Source organism: Lithobates pipiens, unplaced genomic scaffold, assembly GCF_037356315.1.
Source record: "Lithobates pipiens isolate NorthernLeopardFrog02 unplaced genomic scaffold, aLitPip1_a1.2 Scaffold_61, whole genome shotgun sequence".
NCBI lineage: Eukaryota > Metazoa > Chordata > Amphibia > Anura > Ranidae > Lithobates > Lithobates pipiens.
This window is the reverse complement of record NW_027507883.1, coordinates 1033843-1056048: the sequence shown is the minus strand read 5'-3', so window position 1 is coordinate 1056048 and position 22206 is coordinate 1033843. Positions and strand designations below refer to the sequence as shown.

The window sequence follows — 22206 nt, the reverse complement described above, 5'->3', positions numbered from 1 at the left end:
GCCACATCACCCTGAAAGTGTCTGATCTTGTCTGATCTCAGAGGCTGAGCAGCGTCTGCCCTGGTTAGTAACTAAATGTGAGACCTCCTGGCAATAACCAGTCCCATTTGCTTCTTTTTTTTTTTTTGGCGTTTACTTGTTTTTTTCCCTACTTTCCCTAGGTGACCATCTTGGTGCTTGTCAAGAGGGTTGAGGGTGCCCAAAGGTATTGCTTATGGCCACGACACCCTGAACACACCCGATCTCGTTTGATCTCAGAAGCTAAGCAGGGTTGGGCCTGGTTAGTACCTGAGTGGAAGACCGCCTGGGAATACAAGGTGCCGTCATTTTTTATTTTTTTTGCCGTTTGTTTGACTTGTTTTTTTCCCTTGTTTCTCAAGGTGACCATCTTGGCGTTTGTCAAAGAGGGTTGGGGATACCCAAAGAGATTGCCTACAGCCATATCACTGTGAAAGCGCCCAATCTCGTCTGATCTCGGAGGCTAAGCAGCGTCGGGCCTAGTGACCATCTTTGCATTTGTCAAGAGGGATGAGGGTGCCCAAAGAGATTGCCTATGGGCAGGGTATGGCCTGGTTAGTACCTGGATGGGAGACAGCCTGGGAATACAAGGTGCTGTAGGCTTCCTTTTTTTTTTTTTGCGGGGGGGGGGGCCTTGACTTATTTTTTTCCCTTGTTTCCCATGTTTATTATCTTGGCATTTGTCAAGATGGTTGAGGGCACCCAAAGAGATTTCCTATGGCCACATCACCTTGAAAGCGACCAATCTCGTCTAATCTTGGAGGCTAAGCAGGCTCAGACCTGGTTAGTACCTGGATGGGAGACTGCCTGGGAATACCAGGTAGCATAGGCTTCTTTTATTTTTATTTTTTTTGGCGTTGACTTATTTTTCCTTGTTTTTGTCAGTGCTAGAATCCCTTTAGGACCCAGCACAACTCACCTGACACAGCCTGTGTCTGGGAAACAACAGTGATTGGCCAGCTCACGTTTAAATCACCTGTATCAGCATTCAGTCAGCGCTCGTGTTAGAGTTCACTTGTGTTTGATCCAGCTGATATTTGCTCTGTGACTTTCGTGTTTGACCCGGCTTGTTTGACCTTCCTTGCTTGCTTCTGATTCTGTACCGTTTGGATTCTGATCTACCTGTGTATGACCCAGCTTGCCTAGACTACGCTTGCCTGATTCTACTAGTACCCACATCTGCAGCAGTGAACCACAAGGTCCAGCAATCATCTATCCTCATCTACAACAGTGAACTACAAGGTCCAGCACTCATCTATCCTCATCTACAGCAGTGAACTACAAGGTCCAGCAATCACCTACCTTCGTCTACAGCGGTGTACTACAAGTCCCAGCTGACCTGCTCTGCTTAGACCTGCTCATGGTATGTGCTTTGAACTCTTTGTATAATCAGCACACCTGAACTGTTACTTGTTATCTGCACCTAGCCTGACATTAACACGAGCCAATACATAAAGGGAAACCTATCATGAATCCTGAACAGGCTCAGTTGTTTACACAAGAACTTTGCCGTTTATCGCATCAAGTTCAGGAAATGGCCACAGAGCTCACCAAGGTGCAATCTCCTTCTACTACCACCATTACTAAAACTCCATCTGAACCAAAAATTCCTTTGCCCGACCGGTTTTCTGGTGACCGTAAAGCGTTTTGCAACTTTAAAAACAGCTGCAAATTATATTTCAAGTTGAGGCCATCCTCGTCTGGCCCTGAAACTCAGAGGGTTCAAATCATTATCTCTCTACTACAGGGTGACCCCCAGGCTTGGGCCTTTAACCTGGAACCTAACCATCCAGCCTTACTAACAGTAGATGCCTTCTTTGAAGCCCTTGGGTTGCTATATGATGATCCAGATCGTGCTGCTACTGCAGAATCGACCCTGCGTAACTTAAAACAAGGAACTACCACAGCTGAAATGTATTGCTCAGAGTTTCGCAGGTGGGCCCCGGAATCTGGCTGGAATGATGCAGCTCTCCGCAGCCAGTTTAGAATTGGCCTTTCAGATGCGATTAAAGACGCTCTGGTCAACTTCTCCTATCCAGCCTCACTGGAGGAGGCTATGTGTCTAGCTATTAGAATTGACCGCCGCCAGCGAGAGAGGAGGCGAGAACAAACAATGGCTGTGGCAAACTGTATACCTTCCTTACCACCTGATTATTCCATCTCCAGTGCCAAATCTGAGGAAGAACCTATGCAGTTAGGCTCCACCCGGTTATCTGCCCAGGAACACAAACGCAGGCGTAATATGGGACTCTGCTTATACTGTGGCCTCAAGGGTCATATGCTCCGTTCGTGCCCTACACGTCCGGGAAACGCCAGGACCTAGGTGATTGCGGGGAGGTCACCTTAGGTCTACTCTCATCTCCCCAGGGGGACAATCGTATACTTTTACCCGCTGTCATTCACTTTGGGACAGGGGCTCATGAACTGCTGGCCTTGGTGGATTCTGGAGCAGCTGAGAATTTTATTGATAAAACTCTGATCACCTCTTTGTCCCTGGAAACTCATGCTCTAGATTGTCCAGTCCGCCTGATCTCTGTGGATAATCGGCCTCTCTCACAAGACCTAGTGCTCCAATCCACCAACCCTTTCCAGTTACAATTAGGGGCTTTTCATTGGGAGAAGATTTCTTGTCTTGTCATTGACTCTCCATCCACTCCTTTGATCCTAGGCCTTCCTTGGCTTCAGAAGCACAATCCTGTAATTGACTGGCCAACAAGAGATATTCTGGCTTGGTCCAATCAGTGTAAAAAGAGCTGCATCCAGCACCCTGTTCGACTTGATACCTGTCAAGTGGGAATAGAACAGATTCCACTTTGTTATAAGGACTTTCGGGATGTGTTTTCTAAAGGAATTGCTGACACTTTACCTCCTCATCGCAGTTATGATTGTCCCATTGACCTCTTGCCTGACACTACACCTCCTCGAGGGAGAGTCTTTCCACTGTCTGAACCAGAGAATCTTGCTTTGCAAGAATACATCCAGGAAAACCTAGCTAAGGGTTTCATCCGTCCCTCCACTTCTCCCGCAGGAGCAGGATGCTTCTTTGTCCCGAAGAAGGATGGAGGACTGCGACTTTGTGTTGATTACAGAGGCCTAAATAAAATAACCATTCCCAATCGGTATCCTCTCCCTCTCATCACAGATTTGTTCTCTCAAATCCAGGGAGCCAAAATCTTCTCCAAACTGGATTTAAGGGGAGCCTATAATCTGGTGCGAATCCGTGCAGGCGATGAATGGAAGACGGCCTTTAACACCAAGGATGGTCATTACGAATGTCTTGTCATGCCCTTCGGCCTCAGGAATGCACCAGCCGTCTTTCAGAACTTCATGAATGACATTTTCCGTGACATGATGGGTCGCTTCATGCTTGTTTATTTAGACGATATTTTGATTTATTCTCCCAATCTTGAAACACATCAGAAGCATGTCTGCTCGGTATTAGCCCGACTAAAGACTCACTCCCTTTTTGTAAAGCCTGAAAAATGTCTTTTCCATGTTAAACAGGTACCTTTCCTGGGTTATCTAATTTCTGACACAGGTCTCACCATGGACCCAGCCAAGGTTCAAGCCATTCTAGACTGGGCACCACCTTCAGACCTGAAGGCAGTTCAACGCTTCCTGGGCTTTGCAAATTTCTATCGAAAATTCATTAAGAACTTTGCCACCATTGCACATCCCATCACCTCTCTCACCAGGAAGACTCCTAGTACATTTAAATGGACTACTGAAGCCCAGGCAGCCTTCACCCAGTTAAAGAAAGCCTTTACCTCTGCACCAATTCTACGCCATCCTGTTCCTGAGCTACCTTTTATTGTAGAGGTAGATGCATCTGAAGTAGGAGTGGGGGCGCTTTTGTCACAAAAAGATCCTGTAAGTGCTGCCATCCACCCTTGTGCCTTCTTGTCCCGTAAATATTCCCCAGCAGAACGCAATTACGATATAGGCAACAGAGAACTTTTAGCCATAAAGCTAGCTTTAGAGGAATGGAGACATTGGCTGGAGGGAGCTCGCTATCCATTCATAGTTCTGACTGACCACAAAAACCTTGAATATATCCGTTGTGCTAAAAGACTGAACTCGCGTCAAGCCAGGTGGTCATTGTTCTTCTCCAGATTTGACTTTACAATTTCTTATTTACCAGGTCCAAAAAACATTAAGGCCGATGCCTTGTCTCGCAGTTTTTTATCAGAGTCTCCTCCTCCGCTTCCTCCTCAACCCATTATCTCTGAGGATAGGATTTTGGCTTTTACCCAGACTGACATCTCTGAGGCCTTGTTACCAGCACAGGCTGAAGCCCCTCCCTCCACTCCCCCTGGTATGCTCTTTGTGCCCCTGGCTCTTCGTTTGCAGGTATTGCAACAAGTACATGCATCAAAACCTGCAGCACATCCAGGGTTTAGACAAACTTTTGAGATTGTCTCTCGCAACCTCTGGTGGCCATCGCTTAGGCAGGATGTGTTAGCCTTCGTCCAGGCCTGTGAAGTTTGCGCCAGAAGCAAGAGCAGTACCTCTAAGCCCCCCGGTCTCCTTCGTCCTCTACCAATACCTACCTGTCCCTGGACCCATTTATCTATGGACTTTATCACAGACTTGCCTCTGTCCCAGGGATGTTCCACGATCTGGGTGGTGGTAGACAGGTTCAGTAAAATGGCCCACTTTGTTCCGCTTCCGAAGCTTCCATCTGCTAAAGAACTGGCATCTTTATTCATTAAGCACATTTTCAGGCTCCATGGGGCACCAGTTAACATTGTCTCTGACCGTGGCTCTCAGTTTATAGCTCAGTTTTGGAAGGCCCTTTGCTCTCAGCTGGGGATTAAATTATCATATTCTTCAGCATATCATCCTGAGACTAATGGCCAAACAGAAAGGACTAATCAGACTCTAGAGAAGATGGTACGTTGTCTGATGGCCAAAGATGAGGTGGAGTGGGTCAACATCCTTCCATGGGCAGAGTTTGCCTTTAATAATTGTGCCAGCACATCTACAGGGACCTCTCCTTTCTTTTGTGTTTACGGGTTGCATCCTCGTGTGTGCTCCTTTGATCTTCCGCCCTCTGATGTTCCAGATGCCAACACCACGATTGAACATTTCTCCAAAATCTGGTCCGATGTAAATCATGCTATTTCCCGCTCTGTGCAGGTTTTTAAGAAAAATGCTGACAAGTGCGCAATTCCTTACAATATCTTGTTCATTGGAAAGGGTTCGGCCCAGAGGATCGATCTTGGGTACCAGCTCGTGATCTTCATGCTGATCGACTTAAGAAGAAGTTCCATCTCCGTTATCCAAGTAAGCCTGGGGGTGCAGGAGCAACCCCTCGAGAAAGGGGAGGTACTGTCAGTGCTAGAATCCCTTTAGGACCCAGCACAACTCACCTGACACAGCCTGTGTCTGGGAAACAACAGTGATTGGCCAGCTCACGTTTAAATCACCTGTATCAGCATTCAGTCAGCGCTCGTGTTAGAGTTCACTTGTGTTTGATCCAGCTGATATTTGCTCTGTGACTTTCGTGTTTGACCCGGCTTGTTTGACCTTCCTTGCTTGCTTCTGATTCTGTACCGTTTGGATTCTGATCTACCTGTGTATGACCCAGCTTGCCTAGACTACGCTTGCCTGATTCTACTAGTACCCACATCTGCAGCAGTGAACCACAAGGTCCAGCACTCATCTATCCTCATCTACAGCAGTGAACTACAAGGTCCAGCAATCACCTACCTTCATCTACAGCGGTGTACTACAAGTCCCAGCTGACCTGCTCTGCTTAGACCTGCTCATGGTATGTGCTTTGAACTCTTTGTATAATCAGCACACCTGAACTGTTACTTGTTATCTGCACCTAGCCTGACAGTTTTCCATGGTGACTATCTTGGCATTTGTGAAGGAGGTTTAGGGTGCCCAAAGAGATTGTCTATGGCCTCATCACCCTGAAAGCTCAAAATCTCGTCTTATCTCGGAGGCTAAGCAGGGTCGGGCCTGATTAGCATCTGGAGGGGAGACCGCCTGGGAATACCAGGAGCTGCAGTCTCCTTTTTTTTTTTTTTGCGTTAGACTTGTTTTTTTCCCTTGTGACCATCTTGGCATTTGTCAAGAGGGTTGACGGTGCCCAAAGAGATTGCCTGAGGCCACATCACCCTCAAAGCCCTAATCTCATCTGATCTCGGAGGCTAAACAGGGTCAGCCCTGGTCAGTACCTGGATGGGAGACCGCCTGAGAATAGCATGTGCTGTAGGCATCTTTTTTTTTTTTTTTGCCTTGTTTCCCAAGATGACCATCTTGGCGTTTGTCAAGAGGGTGGAGTGTGCCCAAAGAGATTGCCTACAGCCACATCACCCTGAAAGCACCTGATCTTGGAAGCTAAGCAGAGTCGAGCCTGGTTAGTACCTGCATGGGAGACCGTCTGGGAATACCAGGTGCTGTAGGTTTTTTTTTTTTGGAGTTGACCTGTTTTTTATTTCTGGTTTCCCAAGATGACCTTCTTGGCATTTCTCAAGAGGGTTTTGGGTGCCAGAAGAGATTGCCTATGGCCACTCCACTCTGAAAGCACCCGATCTCATCTGGTCTTGAAGGCTAAGCAGAGATGGGCCTGCTTAGTACCTGGATGGGAGACCGCCTTTTTTTGTGGTTCCCCAAGGTACCACAAAATCTTGGCATTTCTCAAGAGGGTATTCCCAGGCGGTCTCCCATCTAGGTACTAACCAGGCCCGCCCCTGCTTAGTATCAGATGCTTTCAGGGTGATCTTGCCATAGGCACTCACTTTTGGCACCCTCAACCCTCTTGACAAACACCAAGATGGTCACCTTGGGAAACAAGGGAAAAAAAGAAGTCAACTATGCCATATTAGCACCTCAAGAAATGAGATAGGCAGTCATAAACTAAAAGATGCGTAAATTCCAGAAAATGTACCATTGTTTTCAGACGCTATAACATTTGCGCAAACCAATAAATATACGCTTATTACATTACCAAAGACATGTGGCTGAATAAATCTTGACCTAAAAGTATGAATAAAATTGAGTTTATTGGATTTTTCTTATAACAAAAAGCAGAAAATATCATTTTCTTTCAATATTTTAGATTTTTCCGTTTATATCGCAAAAAAATACAAATTGCAGAGGCAATCAAATGCCTTCAAAATAAAGCTCTATTTGTGGGAAAAAAAGATGACCTACGTGACCCACACTGACCTACCCGACATACATACACTAACCTACGTGACCCACACTGACCTACCCGACATACATACACTGACCTACCTGACCCACACTGACGTACGCGACACACTCTGACCTACACTGACCTACCTGACATACATACACTGACCTACACGACACACACTGACATACACTGACCTACCTGACACACACACTCTGATTGACCTACCTGACCAGGAGGAGATAGACTTCATGTGTTCAGGTACTACAGCAGCAGCTCATCCGTGTTGCTGGTGTGCAAGGCAGCCAGAGGAGAAGAGAAGAGCCGCCCGCCCAAGTGGGTATTGATGTAGTGCGGCCGCCGCGTTGTCATTTCCACTTTCTTCCTGCTCCAGCACAGCAAGCTGGGAGAGGACTAAGATTGGAGGAGTGTAGGCTAAGGGACCCGCTGCGAATTCTGCTCAGGATGGCGGCGTCATCCCTTTCTCTCCCTCCAGCGGGACAATCCAGACCAGAAGTCGTAGGCCAGGCCCCACGAGCACTAGCGCGGAGGAGGAGGAAGTGGAATCCTCCTATGCTTTGAATGTTGGGCACAGTGGGCAGTGACGTTAATGGTTGCTAGCCGCCAGGCGGCTATAGCAATCAGTGACCAAGAGTAAAGTCGGGTGGAAGCGAGGCAGAGCTAAAGCTGGAGCTGGAGCCAGAGCCAACCATGGCTCAGTCTGCCCCTGTTCCCTGCATTCTGGACCGAGACTCTGGGCTATTGGTCCCAGACTACGGCCACCCCCCAAAGTAGGGACGTACATCAGAGTGCAATGGTCGGCAAGTGGTTAAAGCGACGCAGTCCCGAATCGCAAAAAGTGCTCTGGTCTTTGGCCAGCCAAATGGTCCGGTGCTGAAGTGATTAAATGCCCAAAATGGTCCTTGGTGACTAAAAAAGGCACACTCCTGACCTTTGAATGCCAAAAGGGTCCTCGGTGACCAGGGGCGGACTGACAACTAATAGGGCCCCCAGGCAATAGAAGCTCATGGGGCCCCCTTGGGCGCCACACCAGCACAGGGAGACACGGGGGAGCACACAGGGGGAAACTGGAGGAAGAACGCACACGCACACACAGGGACACACACACACACACACAAGGAGACACACTCGCACACACACACACAGGGGGACACACACACACGGGGACACACTGACGCACACAGGGGGACACGCACACAAGGGAAGACAAACACAAACACACACAGGGGGACACACACACAGGGGGACACACTCGCACACAGGGGGAAAGACACACACAGGGGGAGAGACACAGGGGAAGAAACACACACACACACACAGGGGGAGACACACACACACAGGGGAAGAAACACACACACACACAGGGGGAGACACACACACACAGGGGAAGAAACATACACACAGGGGGAGACACACACACACACAGGGGAGACACACACACCACACACAGGGGGACACGCACACTCACACGGGGGGCACACACACTCACACAGGGGGACACACAATCACACGGGGGGACACACAATCACATGGGGGGACACACACACTCACACGGGGACACACACACAGGGACACACACACACACCACACAGGGGGACACACTCACACAGAGACACTCACACAGGGGGACACTCTCTCACACACACACACACACAGGGGGAAGACTCTCTCACACGCACACAGGGGGAGACACACACACACACACGCGGAGACACACACAAGGGGAGGCACACACAGGGGGACACTCACACACACACACACACACAGGGGGACACACTCACACCACACACACACACAGGGGGATATACTCTCACACACACACACACATGGGGATACACTCTCACACACACAGGGGGATACACTCACACACACACACACACACGGGGATACACACTCACACACACGCGCAACACAAAGGGGGACTCGCACACTCACTCACACAGGGGGACACACACAGGGGGGCACACACACAGTGGGGCACACACACACACTTACAGGGACACTAGACACACACAGGGGGACACTAGACACACACAGGGGGACATTCACACGGGGACACTCACACAGGGGGACACTCACACACACACACAAACACAGGGACACACACACACACACACATACACATGGGGACACAAACACAGGGGGACACACACACACAGGGGGACACACACACACAGGGGGACACACACACACAGGGGGACACACACACACACAGGGGGACACACACGCACACACAGGGAGACACACACACTCACTCACACAGGGGGACACACACACAGGGGGACACACACTCACACCACACAGGGGTACACTCACACACAGGGACACTCACACACGGGGAGACACACACAGGGGGACACTCACATAGGGGGACACTCTCACACACACACACACAAACACAGGGACACACACACACACAAACACAGGGACACACACAAACACAGGGACACACACACACACATGGGGACACAAACACAGGGGGACACTCACACAAGGAGAAAACACTCACACAGGGGGACACTCACACAGGGGGACACACACACACAGGGGGGACACACACAGGGGGACACACTCGCACACACACGGGGACACACACACACACAGGGGACACACACACACACACAGGGGGACACACCCGCACACACACACACACACACAGGGGGATACACTCTCACACACACACAGGGGGATACACTCACACACACAGGGGGATACACACACACACACACATAGGGGGATACACACTCACACACACACGCGCACACACACAGGGGGACACGCACACTCACTCATACAGGGGGCACACACACAGGGGGACACACACACACACTTACAGGGACACTAGACACACACAGGGGGACACTAGACACACACAGGGGGACATTCACACAGGGGGACACTCACAAAAGGGGACACTCACAAAGGGGGACACTCACACACACACATGGGGACACACACACATGGGGACACACACGCACACACAGGGGGACACACACACAGGGGGACACACACACACAGGGGGACACACACACACACACAGGGGGACACACAGGAGAAGACACACACAGTGGGAGACACACACACAGTGGGAGACACACACACACAGGGACACACACACACGCACACAGGGGGACACACACACAGGGGGAGAGACACACAGGCCCCGAAAACCAAGCACTGCCTTCCGGATTTAAATATAAAACGCTACCAAAAAAACTGTTAGCTGTTGGATGTTTGAAAGTAGGGGCCTGCCCTATATGCTCTGCAGAAATGGCGGAACAAGGTGTTGGGTTTTGCCACAACATTGTAAGCCCTGAAAGTGACTCTTGGTGGGCGCTGGAGCGCCCTGCTGTGAACGATTATATCAAGAATTGTAATTACATGCCATTGTTGAACAGTGGTAGAAAAATTGACCCTTGGTGGTTGTGGTGCTGGTGCCACAACACTATAAGTCCTCACCGTTACTCTGGGTGGGCACAGGAAGGGGCCCTCCTGTGAAATATTATATCAAGAATTGTAATTACATGTCCCTGTTAAACAGGGGCAGAAAAATTGGGCCTTAGGCACTGGTGCCATCACACTGCAACCTCTGCCATATACTCTAGTTTTATTGCAGGAATTAGCCCTGCTGCAAAGCATTGCATCAAAAATTGTAATTAAACGCCCCTGTTAAACAGGGGCAGAAAAATTGGGCCTTAGGCACTGGTGCTGGTGCCATCACACTGCAACCTCTGCCATATACTCTAGTTTTATTGCAGGAATTAGCCCTGCTGCAAAGCATTGCATCAAAAATTGTAATTAAACGCCCCTGTTAAACAGGGGCAGAAAAATTGGGCCTTAGGCACTGGTGCTGGTGCCATCACACTGCAACCTCTGCCATATACTCTAGTTTTATTGCAGGAATTAGCCCTGCTGCAAAGCATTGCATCAAAAATTGTACTTAAACGCCCCTGTTAATCAGGGGCAGAAAAATTGGGCCTTAGGCACTGGTGCTGGTGCCACCACACTCCAACCTCTGCCATATACTCTAGTTTTATTGCAGGAATTAGCCCTGCTGCAAAGCATTGCATCAAAAATTGTAATTAAACGCCCCTGTTAAACAGGGGCAGAAAAATTGGGCTGCTGGCATCACCCAGAACCAAAAATGTTCTTCCAACATATCAGCGGAGGAGGAAGAGGATAGACAATCAACATAACAGGACAGTCACTCAGCATCAGCATAGGCAGTCTTGAAGGGATGTGGTATTTCAAAAAAAATTATTCGGTTACATCAGCTTCAGGTGCTTGGTAGCTGTGGGTGATCCAAGACTGATTCATCTTGATGAAGGTCAGTCGATCAACTGATTCGGTGGACAGGCGCACCCTGTGATCGGTAACAAAGCCACCAGCAGCACTGAAGGTGCGTTCCGAAAGAACGCTGGATGCAGGACAGGCCAGTAGCTCAATTGCATACTGTGCAAGCTCTGGCCAGTGATCCATCCTCAAGACCCAGTAAACCAGAGGATTTTCAGTGGGAAAGGTGTCCAAGTCTGACCTTGCCCCTAGGTATTCCTGCACCATGTAAATTAGACGCTGGCGATGGGTGCTGGAACCAATCATACCTTGGGGCTGCGGACTAAAAAATTGTCTGAAAGCATCAGTCAGACGGCCACCTTCTCCACCGCTCCTTCTGACTGATGCCTCAGCAACACGTTGTCCAGTACCAGGAGTTTGTGACCTCCCAGTCTCTGGGAACGTGTTGCACAGAGCTTTCTGCAAGGCCTCCCGGAGATGTCTCATCCTCTGCTCCCTCTGCGATGGCAAGATAAGGTCGGCAACCTTACCCTTGTACCGTGGATCAAGGAGAGTGGCCAGCCAGTAATGGTCCCTCTCCTTGATCCGAAGAATACGAGGATCCTTCCACAGGCTTTGCAGGATCAGGGAGGCCATGCAGCGTAGGTTAGCTAAGGCATTCGGTCCGGAGTCCTCTGGGTCACTAAGGACAACATGATCCGCAGCTACCTCCTCCCAGCCACGTACAAGTCCACGTGTTTCTTGGGACTGTAAATCATCCCTATAAGACTGCTGCTGCTGATGCTGAGTGCCAGCCTCCACCTCCATGCTGACACAATCATCCTCCTCCTCCTCTTCCTCCTCCTCACCCTCTTCCTGTGTGATGGGTGGCACAGCAGGAACACTGTCTGGATAAAGGGGGCCTTGAGAGGCAAGGAAGTCCTCCTCTTCCTGCCTCTGTTCTGCCTCAAGTGCCCTGTCCATTATTCCACGCAGCGTATGCTCCAAGAGGTGGACAAGAGGTACAGTGTCACTGATGCATGCACTGTCACTGCTCACCATCCTTGTGGCCTCCTCAAATGGTGACAGGACAGTGCATGCATCCCTGATCATGCCCCACTGGCGTGGTGAGAAAAAACCAAGCTCCTCTGACCCTGTCCTGGTGCCGTAGTCGCACAGGTACTCATTGATGGCCCTCTGCTGCGTGTGCAGCCGCTGCAGCATGGCCAATGTTGAGTTCCATCTTGTGGGCATGTCACATATAAGGCGGTTCTTGGGCAGGTTCAACTCCTTTTGGAGCTCAGCCAGCCGAGCACAGGCATTAAATGATCGGCGGAAATGCACACAGACTTTCCTGGCCTGCTTCAGGACATCATGTAAGCCGGGGTACCTGCCCAAGAACCGCTGCACCACCAGGTTAAGGACGTGAGCTACACAGGGCACATGGGTCAGTTGTCCCTGTCGGAGGGCGGAGAGGAGGTTGGTGCCATTGTCGCAAACCACCATTCCTGGCTTAAGCTGGCGTGGCGTCAACCACCTCTCGGCCTGCCCCTGCAGAGCTGACAAAACATCCGCCCCAGTGTGGCTCCTGTCCCCCAAACAAACCAGCGCAAGCACGGCATGGCATCGTTTTGCCTGCGTACTTGCGTAGCCCCTGGAACGCCTACGGAGCACCGCTGGTTCTGAGGACAGAGCACTGGAAGAGGCCATGGAGGAAGAAGAAGAGGAGGGGGTGGAGGAGAGAGGTGTGTCACAACCAACAGTAGCATTTTGGAGGCGTGGTGGTGGAACAACCTCCAACACTACTGCACCTTGTCCTGCATCCTTCCCAGCAGCCAGAAGAGTGACCCAATGGGCCGTGAAAGACAGGTAACGTCCCTGTCCATGCCTGCTGGACCATGAGTCAGCGGTAATATGCACCTTACCGCTGACCGCCCTGTCCAGCGAGGCAAGGACATTGCCTTCCACATGCCGGTAGAGAGCCGGAATCGCCTTCTGTGAGAAAAAGTGGCGTTTGGGGACCTGCCACTGAGGAACCGCACATTGTACAAACTCACGGAAGGGGGCCGAGTCTACCAACTGAAAAGGCAGCAGTTGAAGTGCTAGCAATTTAGCCAAGCTAGCATTCAACCGCTGGGCATGTGGATGGCTGGGAGTAAACTTCTTCCGCCGGTCCAGCAGCTGGGGCAGGGACATTTGCCTGCTATAATCGGATGTGGATGTACCACTAGCAGAGTTCCCGGAAGCACTTGGCTGTGACACACCTAATTCTACACCTTCATTCCTCTCAGAGCAGGTTTCAGAGAGGACTGAAGGTCTAGTGGGGTTGGAGATGCCAGCTGATGAGGAGCAAGGAGAGGTCCGCTTTGTTCTTTGGTGTGGGTCTTTGAGGTACGCTTGCCAACGAGCTGCATGGCAGGTCAACATATGTCTGGTCAAGCATGTGGTGCCCAAGCGGCTGATGTTTTGGCCACGTGAGATACGCTTGAGACATATGTTGCAAATAGCAGCGGTGCAATCTGATGCACTCGTCTCAAAAAAGGCCCACACCAAAGAACTTTTAGAATAACGCGCAGAGGAAGCGCTCTGCGCAGGCGGAGCTCTGCGGTGTGATTCAGTTGGTGTGCTGCCCCTAAGCTGACCCCCGGAGGGCATCCTGCCTCGTTGGACATGTGCCTCCTCCTCCTCCTCCTCCCTCCTTCCAGGCACCCACGTGGAGTCAGTGCCCTCATCATCCCCTCCCTCTTCATCGCTGTAGCAAACCTGGCAGTATGCTGCAGCTTGTGGAACATGACTGCCAGATTGCTGTCCTTCTTGAGCATCCCCTCTCTCTGCGCTCACGCTACTGCCTTCCTCTAGCTGAGTGTCATCATCAGAGCCCACCAAACACTGGGCATCCTCCTGGAGCATGTACCCAACACTGTGCTCAAAGAGTTCAGGAGACTCCTCAGGAGGACGTGGTGGGTCTAGGGAAGGAGTCACTGATGATGACATTGAGAGGAGGGAAGACGATGTGTTGGCAGCTGCTTTGCTACTACCCTGAGACTGGGTGAGAGAGGATGAGGAGGATGAAGAGGGCTTGGTCATCCACTCTACCAAGTCGTTGGCATGTTGCGGTTCAACATGTCCAGCTGCAGAAAAGAAGGACAAGCATGTCCCATGGCCACGTGCTGATGACAATGCACCGCGTCCACGACCAGCACTGTTGTCTCTAGACACAGAGCCTGCTTGCCCTCTTTTATCGGCTCGCGCCTGTCTGCCTCTCCTTGCTGGCCTTCCAGACATGGTAATGGCCTGAAGGGAGTTGGGTAAAACAGTAGTTGGGTAGTTTATATTGTGCTGGAGGCACACAACACCCACTAACTCCTGCAGATGCCTTTTTTATAGAACAGCAGAGATAAAGGGGTATATACAGATGTATACTGTGCTGTGCTGGAAGCACACACAACTTCCAATAACTCCTGCAGATGACAATTGGTCCCAAATAGAGAACAGCTATGTAGGTGGATTATAGCGGTATGTACTGGGTACAGAGCACGCAGACAGCACGCACTATCTCCTAACACTACTGACTGCAAGCTCTATTATTAATGATGGACCACTAGCTATATAGGTGAGGTGAATATCACGGTGTATACTGCGGTCAGGGCACGCAGACAATAACCAGAAAACAGCAGAGTTAAAGGGGTATATACAGATGTATACTGTGCTGTGCTGGAAGCACACACAACTTCCAATAACTCCTGCAGATGACAATTGGGCCCAAATAGAGAACAGCTATGTAGGTGGATTATAGCGGTATGTACTGGGTACAGAGCACGCAGACAGCACGCACTATCTCCTAACACTACTGACTGCAAGCTCTATTATTAAAGATGGACCACTAGCTATATAGGTGAGGTGAATATCACGGTGTATACTGCGGTCAGGGCACGCAGACAATAACCAGAAAACAGCAGAGTTAAAGGGGTATATACAGATGTATACTGTGCTGTGCTGGAAGCACACACAACTTCCAATAACTCCTGCAGATGACAATTGGGCCCAAATAGAGAACAGCTATGTAGGTGGATTATAGCGGTATGTACTGGGCACAGAGCACGCAGACAGCACGCACTATCTCCTAACACTACTGACTGCAAGCTCTATTATTAAAGATAGATCACTAGCTATATAGGTGAGGTGAATATAGTGGTGTATACTGCGGTCAGGGCACAGACAATAACCACTACACAAGAGCAAGATAGGAAATCAGCCAAAAACGATTGGTGTGTAACTGTGTTGAAGGTACACAGAACACCCACTGCTTCAGATGCCAACACACTACACGAGGCCGCCTCAAATGCGGCCTTATATAGTGTGGGGCGTGCACTACACAGCCTGAGCTATGATTGGCCACAGGCAGGACGCCCGTGGCCAATCATGGCTCTCCTCGCTGCTGCCGCTGCGATTGGCCAAGCATGCGGGGTCACAGTGCATGCTTGGCCAATCATGAGCCAGCAATGCACTGCGCCATCGCAGTGCATTGTGGGCCACACGAATTTTGCCGCGAACGGCCCAAACGTTCGGAATTCGCCGAACGCCCGAACGACCAATGTTCGAGTCGAACGTACGTTCGACTCGAACACGAAGCTCATCCCTACCAGGCAGTCTCCCATCCAGGTTCTAACCAGGCCTGACCCTGCTTAGCCTCCGAGATTAGACGAGATTGGTCCCTTTCAGGGTGATGTGGCCATAGGAAATTTCTTTGGACGCCCTCAACCATCTTGACAAACGCCAAGATAGTCACCTTGGGAAACCAGGGAAAAAAAACAAGTAAATGCAAAAAAAAGAAGCCCAGGGGCCTGGTATTCCCAGGCGGTCTGCCATCCAGGTATTAACCAGGCTCAGCCCCTGCTTAGCCTCCGAGGTGAGACAAAATGGGGCTCTTTCAAGGTGATGTGGCCGTAGCCAATCTTTTTGGACACCCTTAACCCCCTTGACAAACACCAAGATTCACCTTGGGAAACAAGGGAAAAAACAAGTCAACGCCCCAAAAAAAAAAAAAAGGAAACCTACAAAACCTTGTATTCCCAGGTGGTCTTCCATCCAGGTAGATCAGATGAGATTGGGCACTTTCATGGTGATATGGCCGTAGGCAATCTCTTGGGCATCCTCAACCCTCTTTGACAAACGCCAAGATGGTCACCTATCATCCAGATACTAACGAGGCCCAACCCTCCTTTGCCTCCAAGATCAGGATCTTTCAGGGTGATGTAGCCGTAGGCTATCTCTTTGGGCACCCTCAACCTCTTGACAAATGCCAAGATGGTCACCTTGGGAAACAAGGAAAAAAAAAAAAACAACGCAAAAAAAAAAAAAAAGAAGCCTATGGCACCTGGTATTCCCAGACGGTCTGCCATCCAGGTACTAAGAAGGCCTGAATCTGCTTAGCCTCTGAGATCAGACGCTTTCAGGGTGATGAGTCCATAGACAATCTCTTTGGGCACCCTCAACCCTCTTGACAAACGCCAAGATTGCCACCATGGAAAACAAAGTAAAAACATTTCAATGGCAAAAAAAAAAAAAGACACCTAGAGCACCTGGTATTCCCAGGCGGTCTCCCATCCAAGTACTAACCAGGACCGCCACTGCTTAGTCTCCGAGATCAGATGACATGGTGCGCTTTCAGGGTGATGTGGCCGTAGTCAATCTCTTTGGGCACCTTCAATCCTCTTTTTTTTTTTTTTTTTTAGTTTAGTTTTTATTAGAAATATTTTCAGAACATAACAGAAGTATACATTTCCATACATATTTGTTACAAGAGGTCGTTATAGGTGTATAAAATTCCAGAATGTCGTGATAGTATCAACAATCAGCAGTAAATCTTGAGACCGTATACATATATCACACATGGAACATTTGGATCAATAGTCAACAGCATTGATTCAAAAATTTTACAGGTGATTAATGTAGTACTTAACAGTTGCAGACTTTCCTTTACACGTAAAAGGATATATACGCCTCTAAGTTAGGAAAGCAGATATATAGAAAAGGTGAAAGAAAAAGAAGACCATAGAAAAAAAGAAAAAGATAACTGAGAAAAACCAAGACCAGGATTTAAGTGGTCTGGCAACAAATCCTCTAACAAAATATAATCTGAAGAGTATTATATTACCAATTTGGACCTCCAGTATGGACCTATAGGTATGTATCCGCTATGGTACAGCATAAATAACTTCCTGCCTTATCTCTTGAAAGTAATGGACTCACCCTTTTGGGCAAACTTCAGTATTTACCAGTATAATCTCATGACTACTGTGGAAATTTTTCCAGCCAGCATTTCCACCTACCATCAATCTGTCTCTTGGAACCTGATTTTACAGCCCATAAGGCTTCCCATTTGTAGTGTGTTTGTATGATAGGATATATGTCCGAAATGTTTTTGGGAACATCACTTTTCCACTTCCTAGTAATAAGTAATCTAGCCGCAATTAGTATATGTGTAACCACCGTGCGAAAATCTGGCGGAAATACCTAAATTCCCAGGTTCAATAGAGCCAAGCTGTTCTTTGGATATGTAATCAACCCGGTAATAGAGGAAATTAATCGAAACACAGCATTCCAAAAACTAGTTATATGTTTACAGGTCCACATGATGTGCATAATGTTACCCACCTCTCCACATCCCCTCCAGCATAAAGAGGAATGACCTGGAAAAAACTTATGAAGACGGTATGGAGTCAAGTACCATCTCAACGTGATTTTCTGAGTCAATTCCCAGTGATTCACACACTTTGATGATTTATAAACAGTGTTTAGGGCTTTTTGCCATTGTTGAGATGTGAATGTGGTCTGCATTTCTGTCTCCCATTTCTGAAATGGTACTGATTTAATAAAGGTGGTTTTGCGTTGAAAAAGCGTGTAAAAAATGGAGATCCCTTTTGGGGTAGCAGCAGAGACTGTGAAACATTTCCACGCAGCTTCTTGAATATATAAATGATGAACCCCTAACGGTTTTAAGAGATGGGAGATCTGATCATATGTGTAACGTTCACTACTTGGAAGACCGTATTGTTCTTGCAGCTGTGGGAATGTTTTTAGGAAGTCGTTATGGAACATATCACTTAACTGGGTAATCCCCCTGGACGTCCAATTAATAAGTCTAATGTTTGGAATAGCACCTTCAATTGTAACCAGGGGTATTGGTATTTCTATTTGTTTATCCGATGGGGTTAAGGCACCACATAGATCCCTCCAAGCTTTTAATGAGGCCCGGAGGGTCATGGGTAAGTTTTGTAAAGGAACATGGCTCCAACTATCAAGGAAAAGAAGGTGAGAAAGATCTCTGGTGGGGCTTAGGGTCTGTTCTAGTTTGCGCCACGGAATGTCCGCTCCACATAGGAACCATGTTCTAAGTTGAGTGAGCAGAGATGCACAGTAGTAGTCCAGCAGGACTGGGAACCCCATACCCCCTGCCCCTCTTTGTTTAGCTAATATGACTGTGGTACATCTCAGTTTTTTTTGAGTTACAGATATATTTTGTCAGTATGGAATCTAGTGCTTTTAAATGGGTGGTCTTGAGGGGTATTGGGAGGGTGCGGAAGATGTATAAGATTTGGGGAAGAAGTAACATCTTAAAAGACGCTAGGCGTCCAGACCATGTTAATTCGGATTTGGCAAGTCGAGCGGTTTGTAAGGTTCATTTCTGTATAAGGGCATGATAGTTAGTATCTGCTAATTTAGAGGGGTCTTTGGTAATTTGGAGGCCAAGATAAGTTATTTGTTCTGCAGTGCATGAGTAGGGGAATTGGAGTTGTAGTCGATTTTGAAGAGCAGGTGGGACATGTATAGGGAGAATTAGTGATTTGGTGAAATTAACTTTATAATAGGAGATTTTCCTAAATTCGTTAAGGACTGTGTGGGCATTGATTAAGGAATGTGACGGGGAGGTTAGGAATAAAATAACATCGTCGGCAAATACATTTATTTTATGAGTATGATTGGGGAAAGAGAAACCTGTGATATTTGGGTGGGATCTAATTTTTTCCGCTAGAGGCTCCATAAGAGGATTGAAAATAAAAGGGGAGAGGGGGCACCCCTGTCTAGTCCCGTTGGAGATTGTAAAGGATCGCGATAGTGTATTGGATGTGTATACTTGTGCGGAAGGTGAGGAGTATAAGGCTAATATGGCTGACAATATAGGTCTCCCAAGGCCAAACTTTTTAAGGGTATGGACCATGTATTCCCAGTGTATCCTGTCAAACGCCTTCTCCACATCCAAAGATAGGAGCAGAGAAGGCGTCCGACAGGAATTTTTACAGTGGAGGATATCTACCACCCTGCGAGTTGCGTCCGATGGCTGCCTACCAGGTGTGAAACCCGATTGGTCAGGATTAATCAAAAGAGGAATAAACTGGGCTAGTCTCTGGGCAATTATTTTAGCGTATAATTTAACATCTGTATTTAAAAGAGAAATTGGACGGAAATTGGCGGGCTCATCAGGGCTTTTCCCCGGTTTGGGTATAGTGACAATGTATGCTTTAAGCATTTCAGGGGGGGAACGAAAATGTGTGTATTGCATGAGTAAATGTATCTTTTAGAGGAGACACTAGAGTGGAGGCGAATGTTTTGTAATAATCATTGGGTAGCCCATCTGGACCTGGGAATTTGCCAATCAGTTGAGAGTGGATTGCTTTCTGTATATCTAGTGGTGAGGTTGGTGCATTTAAAGATTGTAGTTGTTCCCGGGAAAGGGCCGGGAGAGCTATCTCCTCCAAAAAACCTTGTATGTCTGATTCTGAGGGTTGATAGGTGTTTCCATCCTGCTGGAGGTTGTACAGGGTAGAATAATAATTAGCGAAGGCATCAGCAATACCCTTAGGATCAATGATCCTGCCGTTGCCCACAGAGCATTTAATATAAGGGATTCTGGTACTGGCTCTGTGTTCTTTTAAAATATAGGCCAGTAATTTACTTGCTCTATTGCCCAGAGCCTAATGATTAACCTTAATAGCTGTGATATATTTATCATAGCGTTCTAAAAGCATACGTCTAAGATCACAACGGAGTTTGGTCAATTTATCTGCCAGAGAAACCATGGGTGCGACCTTATTCTGGATTTCAAGTGATTTAATCTCTTGTAATAGGAGATCTAGTTGTTTAGTTTTTTGTTAATTAATTCTCAAATTTAGTTGTATCATTATGTCCCTTATGTATGCCTTATGGGCACACCACAGAACTGACGGGTCAGAGACTGAGGATGAATTCATTTCAAAATATTCCTTTAATTTGTTTGATATGAAGGTCGCATGTTCGGGTACCCTGAGCAGATTAGAATTGGCCCTCCACACAAAATCTCCCAAATAAGCGTTCCCCTCCGCCACCGCGACTGACACTGGAGTGTGGTCAGACCATGAGATGTCGTGGATGGTGGAGGAGGACAGCTGTTGCAACAAAACTCTATCTACTAAAATCATGTCAATACGAGAGTAGGAATTATGTCTGGCAGAGTGGAATGAAAAGTCCCTTTCTCCTGGGTGCTGACACCTCCAGGCATCGTAGAGCTCTTCCGAATGAAAGAGCGTTTGTAGGGGAGACAAAGGGCATCTGGACTTAGTGGTAGTGTCGATTGCATAGTCGGCGGTAAGATTGAAATCTCCAAAAACCACCAAGGCCCCTTTCTTAACAGTGGATATCCTCTTTAATAGCCGTTTTAGGAAACGCATCTGGTGGGAGTTTGGAGCATAGAGACAAACGATCGTGTAGGTTTTGTTGTTTATATCTCCTATTAAGATCAAATACCTCCCTTCCTTATCCGGGATTGTCTCCAGTACTTTAAAAGAAACAGTATCTCTAATGGCGATGGCAACTCCTCTGGTTTTTTGTGTAGCAGAAGCAAAAAAGATTTGGGGATATCTGGGATGTTTTCATCGAAACTGATCAGATGGTAGCAGATGGGACTCCTGGATGCATAAAATATCAGCCTGCAGTTTCAGAGCTTCCTTCCATAGAGCAGTTCTTTTCACAGGGTGATTTAAGCCGTGAGTGTTAAAAGAGATTATGTTCAACATTTTACCTTACTATCGGATGATAGGTAGTTGCGTTCGTATTGGACGTGATTACGTCTATAAAAGATCCACGAGTCCATATTCGAGGGTTCAGTTCCGCAGAGTGACAAGAAGTAAACATGCTTGGTACTGAGGTCCATCCTGGAGAGAGAGGAGGAGTAAAAACAAAAAAGCAAACCAAAACTAGCAAAAATAAACATAGTAGAAACAGGTAAAGGTCTGTATCCCAAACAGTAGGAGTAAAAAGAGGGATTACGAATTGAATTCTGAGGCAGTAGGACTGCCCAACAATATTTGGGGTGAAGTATAATGTCTTAGCCATCTAAGTGGCCATGGGAACTAAAACGTTGCGTTAAAGTGGTAGCGTAGGGTGTTCAACCAGTGTATTTTCATTTCTTAGCTTTGTGCTTGCGAGAAACTGTTTGGCCAGGATTTATCGGTGTAGCAGTGGAAGCTTGGGTAACTGTTTAAGATTCTGGAATGATGTCACATGTCCGTAATAGAGCCAGCCCTTCTTCTAACGTAGTCACTACTTCAGTGTGATCATCTCTTGAAATAGTTTGCTTTGAAGGGTATCCCCAGCGATATACAATGGCATGGGATCTGTGTTTTGTTCCTGGATCTTTACACTGGTTGTTCCCACGTCTGTACACCTGCTGGCTGCTGTGGCCATTATGAGTGGTACATACCATCCCT

The 22206-nt window shown here is 48.1% G+C and overlaps 2 pseudogenes; both read left to right on the top strand.

The window, feature by feature from the left end:
- The first annotated feature begins 210 nt into the window (after positions 1–210).
- On the top strand, positions 211–329 carry LOC143958501 (5S ribosomal RNA; annotated as a pseudogene).
- A 5999-nt stretch (positions 330–6328) lies between these two features.
- On the top strand, positions 6329–6437 carry LOC143958455 (5S ribosomal RNA; annotated as a pseudogene).
- The last annotated feature ends 15769 nt before the right edge of the window (positions 6438–22206 follow it).